Here is a 6,647-nt window from a genome sequence, read left to right as displayed (position 1 = left end):
GACTGGTTAATTATTGCTGTGATTAATGGACTGATGGCTGTGATGTGATTTTTTAGTAGTGCAGTGGGGAGAGGGTCCAACACGCAGGTGGATGGCCTCATGCTTTTTATGATCTTCTCTACCTCTGTCTGCGTGACGTCTGAGAAAACTGAGAAAGTATTGTGTTGGGTTGAGGGAGTGCCGTCAGCGGGTGATGGTGATGGGGCTGTAACAGGGAAGGCTGACCGGATTGATGCTACCTTTGTTTTGAAGAAGTCCATAAATCTGTTACACTGACTAGTACTATTATCGACATGTGCATGTGTGGGAGGTTTGAGCAGAAAATTTATTGTTGAGAATAGTTGTTTTGGGTTTCCAGTGCTGTTTGAGATTTTTTGTGAGAAATATTGGGATCTGGCTTTGGTGAGTGCTCTGACATATGATGTTCGATGTTCACGGTAAGCCTGTCTGAAAACATTGTGTTATTATTGCAATATCAAAGTTAATATTATAAAGATTTCCTTGGTTTCCCTCGGCCCAGCAGTGGGGTGGTGTTCTGGCATTAATGCCTCTCTGTGTCTGACCCTCTGCTAACTTCAGGGCCATCTGCTGGGTAATGTCTCTGTATTAGTTGGTCAGCGATGACAGACACATTTACCTTTTGACAGCTTCCATAGTTCATAAGCTAAAGCTGTTCCTAAATGGTGTGGTTAAAAAATATAATCTGTCATGTGTTATCCTGGTAACCTTGAGATGTTTTACAGATTTTGTTGCAAGAGGAGGTGCCTGCTGCCCTTTGAGCCCTTTTAAAATCTTTCCTACTGATTGTTTTAAGAAGTCGGAGTCAGAAGATTCACATTCTAGGTGCCAAGGTCAGCTATGGAGGAATGTTGATAACAGACTGCTTTATGGTAAAAACAACTTGCTATCTCCAGGAAGCTTTCACCCTCCTCTATGTTATATAAAATAGGCTGCATGTCTCCCTTCAATGTTTTGTCTCTGTGAGAGCTGAAAGCCTTAAACATGATTGTGCCGTTAAAATAAATGTACATAGAATGACCTTTGTCTGTTTTTACTGAAAAATAAAGATTCCACAACATTGACAATGAAGGACGACTATTGCCAGCATGTAGGCAGGGTGTTTGGTACCTTTATACATCTCAACATTTTAGTCACATTGCCACCACAGATTTAGATGGGATGTTATGTGGTGGAACTAATGGTGATATAGATGGGGCATGCTTTGGTGGCGCAGTGGATGGCCGCTCACACTGAGCCTGGCTCTGCTGGAGGCTTCTTCCTGTTAAAAGGGAGTTTTTCCTCTCCACTGTCGCTACAAGCATGCTTAGTGTGAAGGATTGCATTCGGGGCAATGAGTCAATGCAATCAACTGGTTTTCCTTAGATAGAAAACTTTGAACCAATCTGACTAGAAGATGGTGAACTGTAAAGTGCCTTGAGATGACATGTGTTGTGAATTGGTGCTATAAAAATAAACTGAAATATTCAGGATCTCCTTCTTTGGTCTTGATCTGGACCATAAAAGCCATTTTTGGGAGGGTAGGAATGTAGACTGACCTTTTTGCTTAGCTCTATCTTTAGCGCAACAGAAAGGTGGAGCATTTACAGCTCTATTGTCCCCTCACTTGTATACTGGTCCCCAACATATTTATACTGCTCCACCTGAGGCAGGATCTCTCCTTCAACCTGAAGGAGAAAAACATCCTTTTTCCAGTCAAAGTTGGCCTCTTTGCTCTAGGCTGCAACCCGCCCCAGGAAATGCTAAAGGACTAAGAAACTGTGAGGAACATTTAGGCAGTGGTTTCCACCAATGAAAAAAAAAAAAAAGGATCTAGAAATACTTAAACATTTCTTAAATTAAGTGTATTCACCCTTAATTTGAGTAGGTAAATGAGATAGTTTGCCAAAGGAAAGGAGTATTTTTACTCTTAGAATAAGATAATTAGATAATATGCACTAGAAACAAGACGATGCAATTGTGTTTTCTTATTTTAAATTCAAATTTCCTTGTTCCATTGCTGAAATGTCACTTTTACTTCCTAAACCAAAAAACAAATCCACTTCTTTTGAGAAAAAAAATGACTCATCTGCATTTGAATTTTTTCCAGTGCATCCATTCTTTGAATTATATAACATGCAGGGATGGGCACTATTTCTAACACAAGTATTAGAAAAAATGTATTTCAAATATGTTTACATGATTACTTCTCCTTACCTTTATCACTGCTGCACTTTAAAAAAATGAAAAATGTCTTGAGAGTTGTACTTAATGAAATTTCTTCCAGATAGTTTACAAGTAAAGGGATAGAAGAAAAAAGCTCTTAGATTGAAGTATTTTGCAGTATTTTGAAAATACAAAAATATAGTGTTTTATTTTAATACATTTATGTATTTATTCTCTCCATTTTCTCTCCTTTGCCTCGGTGTTTACACTGGAAAAATAATCTAGAAATAAGTAAAAATGTCTTAAATTGAGTGTATTTACCCTTAATTTGAGTAGGTAAATGAGATAGTTTGCCAATGGAATTAGTATTCTTATTCTTAAAATGAGATAATTAGCCAATATTTACTAGAAATAAGACAATGCAATTAGGTTTTCTTCTGTAAATTGTCTTGTTCCATTGGCAAAATGTCTCTTTTACCTCAATCCAAGAACCAATGCACTTATTTTAAGAAAAATGACTTATCCAGATTGTGATTTTTTTCAGTTTAGAGGTTTGCTGGGTGATTTTTTTTTTTAGGAAAATCCTTCATAGATGTTTAGCTTTTAAAATAAACGACTTATCACCATCTTCACCTATCAAAGAGGTTCTGTTATTGTCGTTGTTCTCTTCTGCACTGCAAAAACGATCTAGAAATTACTAAAAGATTCTTACATTGAGTGTATTTACCCTTAATTTGAGTAAGTAAATGAGATAGTTTGCCAATTGAATGAATATTTTTTACTCTTAAAATAAGATAATTAGATAACATGCACTTGAAATAAGACAATACAATTATGTTTTCTTATTTTAAGTGTAAATTGTCTTGTTCCATTGGCAAAACGTCTCTTTTATCTCCTCAATCCAAGAACAAATTCACGTATTTTAAGAAAAAAATGTCATGTCTAGATTTTGATTTTTTCCAGTGTAGTTTGCCAATAGAATGAATATTTTAAAATAAGATAATGGGATAATATTCACTTGAAATAAGACAATGCAAATTGTGTTGTTCCATTCACAAAATGTCTGTTTTAGCTCCTCAATCCAAGAAAAAAATGCACTTATTTTAAGAAAAATGACTTATCTAGAGTTCAGTTTTTTTCCAGTATGATTTGTACCTACCTGTAGATTGTGCACTAAGTTCAGACTAAACCCAAACAAAATGTAAAACACTATGCCACTGCTGTCACGGTCTTGGTTCTGTTAAGTTCTTTTCTTTTTACTATTCAGTTTCACTATGATCCATGTTTTTCTTTGTTTTCTAGTTTTATTGGTTTTATTCCTATTTTGTTGTGTTTTCTGGATATATTTGAGTTCTTAGGTTTTTCTTTGTTGCCCTTTGTTGCCCTCTTGTGTTGGTCTCATTTTTCCTAGCTCCTTCTAGAATCCTCTGTTCACACCTGCTCCCAATCAGCTCATTAGTCCTGTCTTTGTTCAGCCTCCCATATATACTCTCCCTGTGCAGTTCCTTGGTGCTGGTTCCTCATTCTTTCCGCAGGTGAATTTTTCCCCATGAAGCTGTCTGTTTTTTTGTTCTATGTATTTTGTTCTTTGGTTCAGTTGCTTGTGAGTAATTCATTAAATCTTCAAAAATCCCCTCTGCCTCCTCACCTTTGCATTTGGGTCCTCAAAATCTCAACCCAATCGTGAAATCTGCAGTATCTTTCAAGGGTATCTTGGTTGCTTTTTGCTCACATAAGAACTCAGTGACACATACATACTCTTAGAAAACCTTTATTGCATAAAATCAGTAAAACCATACAATATGTACAACATCATCTGAAAAAAACATGTGAAATTTCATAGATGTATGAATGAGATCTGAAGCATGTTTTTCAAATATAAGGTATTTGGTACAGAGCTGCCAGAGAGGAAGTGAAACCCTCTATCTACCTGTGGGTGTTTTCTTAAAGACACATTTTGCTGTAGATTATCAGTGTAAACATGGAGGTGCTTCACTCTTCCGCCTGTTTTTAACCAGGCCAATGTGAGGCAGCACAGATGCACTGTAACATCTGAAGCTGAACTGACTTTAAATCTGTAAATACCAGAAAAACTTTCTTCTGCAAAACAACATAATGAGCCTAAATAAAGAATATGAACTCGGGCTGATAAGCCTTAGAGGTGCTGGAGGTCTTTGCTCCCTGCAAGCCGGAAAAAGTCCTTCACAAAAGTCTGGGAAAGGTAGTTTCTTCACAAAGCCAGCTTTGTTCTCAGAGTAACATCCGTGATTATGGAGGAAGGCAATGATAAAAGACCTATCACAGTGAAATGGGAGAATAATACTGAGTTAAACTCCACTGGGTCCCTTTATGTAAATGTGAGCTCCAGACAAAATTATGGAAAAAAAAGAAATTCTCGGATTGCATCAATAAATATCTTTAATTTCAACCATGTTAGAAAAATCGAAATGTGCAATCTAAAAAAAAAAGGTAGATCTAGATCCAACTCTTTCCTTTTTTTCTCTACAACTGTTTACCTTATTGCAGGTTTGACTCTCCTCTGAAATCGTATCATGTAAACTATACTGTTAAACAGAAAGCATCTTCCTGCTCTCATCCAGAACAGAGCTGTGAGGTGAAACTGTTATCAGCAATCCCTCCCTTTTGTTTGCTCTGCAGACATGAAGGGCTTAAAACACAAAGATAATGCCAACCGGAGGGTTAGTGCTTCCCTTTTACAGACAAACATCTTCAGTCTTCCCTCGTCATCAGACACATTTCTACCAACTTGAGGATATTTGTTGCATTTACACAGAAAAATAAGACTTTTACAAAGTACAATAGCTTTCCTAACATGATGGTACCCAGATAAAACAGTACTTAAACATTAAATGATATATTCATAGCAGCTAAATAATCTCTCAAAAGCAAACACAAAAAAATCATTTTATAATTTAAAGTACACTTTTTTTTTAAATGCATCATAAACTCTAGAATAATTTTGATCTCTTTTAGGCTGGAGAGGCCAGATTTAATTTGAAGGTGCTCACAGTGATCGGGTTGATAATAAGGCATCTCAAATGATCACTGATAGAGAACTGCAGCAAAGAGTGGTATCTTATCAAGTCTCCATGACAACCATTGGGCTAATTTGGGACCGGGTCCTACCCTTACAAATGTAAATGTTAAGAGTGCAAAGAATTAAAGATGAAGATGTAAAAAAGAAAGCTTGTGTCTGCTGTTAGGTCGGCTTAAGACTCTGATTCTCATCTAAAGGCAAGGAAGAGGTTTGTCAGATTACATTAGATTATTAATTAAACTGATAATGTCTCACATTATGGTCGCCGAGGGGTGCAAATGGCCTGTGATGTGCTGCAACAAGTATTAAAACGATACTAACAACTCATAAGACGCAAGCAAAGAAACAAATCCTAGAAAGAGTAAAAACAAGTTAAAGGTAAAGAGGACAATCTTTTATGTCCGGGTGGTTCAATCATTCTGGCGATATGTTTACGTAAGGCCTTCCTAGGTGCTCGTCTTGTTAGGTCCGTTAGCACTTTCAGGTATATTTGTGGTGAGCTACGGTTCTCGACAGTCATTGAAGCTCACCTTTCTCCCCGCAGTTCTTTGAAAATGGCCGAAGGTCTTAAGAGAAAAACTGCCAACGAAGTGTATGAGAAGAAAAGAAAGGCATCAGAAGAGGCAGATATATCCCAGAATGCTTTGCACGGAGAGCTCTCCTTGCAAAGCACTATGGAATTTGCTGTCACAGCGGCCCGCTTTCGCTTCCCGACAGTGACGACTAATAACAAAGATGGCGCACGCACCGTCCAGTGGAGGAGGAGTTACATGACCAACGGGAAGCAAAAAGCAGTGATCATCTGTCTAATGGTCAGTTAACTGAGCTCCCTATATATATAGTCCCTGCTGTATGTGGACACATTAAGTTTTGTATGAGCTATGAGAACAGCAAATTTTAAACAGAGTGTGTACAAGGAGTAAAGGGCTCGTGCTTGCCCTTGTATGCACTTTTTTTTTTTTAAAGTGGAGAGGGCGGGTCTTTTAAAAAATTCTCCACAATAACTTTATGAAAAGCTGTAAACTAGCTTCACATAATGGAAGGCCAGCAGAGGGCGATGATCAACACATATGGAACAGACCAGATTCTTAACTAAAATAAAAACAGGATACCCATCCAGCAGACATTTTGAGGGATAAAAAGAAAGGCACGTTTTCCTTTTACCCTTTTTTGAACACTAAATCATTTGGAGCATCCTGTTCCAGTTTTATCTAAGAGTTAAGCCCTGAATAGATTGGTAATCGTCTCCCCTGAACAGTTTTCAGCAGCTCCAACGTGAGGGGCAAGTTTGCAGCTTTTCTTAACTTGCAGTTGTCTTTGCTGCTGGCAGCATTTTCCTTTGCATGTGTTTTTATGTTACTGTAATTTATTAGCCTGACGTAGTCCTACTCAATTCTAGTCAGCATATGAGTCTGATGCTGCACCA

The sequence above is a fragment of the Cyprinodon variegatus genome, unplaced genomic scaffold (genome assembly GCF_000732505.1).
Source record: "Cyprinodon variegatus isolate N-32 unplaced genomic scaffold, C_variegatus-1.0 Scaffold378, whole genome shotgun sequence".
In the NCBI taxonomy this organism is placed as follows: domain Eukaryota; kingdom Metazoa; phylum Chordata; class Actinopteri; order Cyprinodontiformes; family Cyprinodontidae; genus Cyprinodon; species Cyprinodon variegatus.
The sequence above is the reverse complement of the archived record's forward strand: the minus strand, read 5'-3'. Positions refer to the sequence as shown.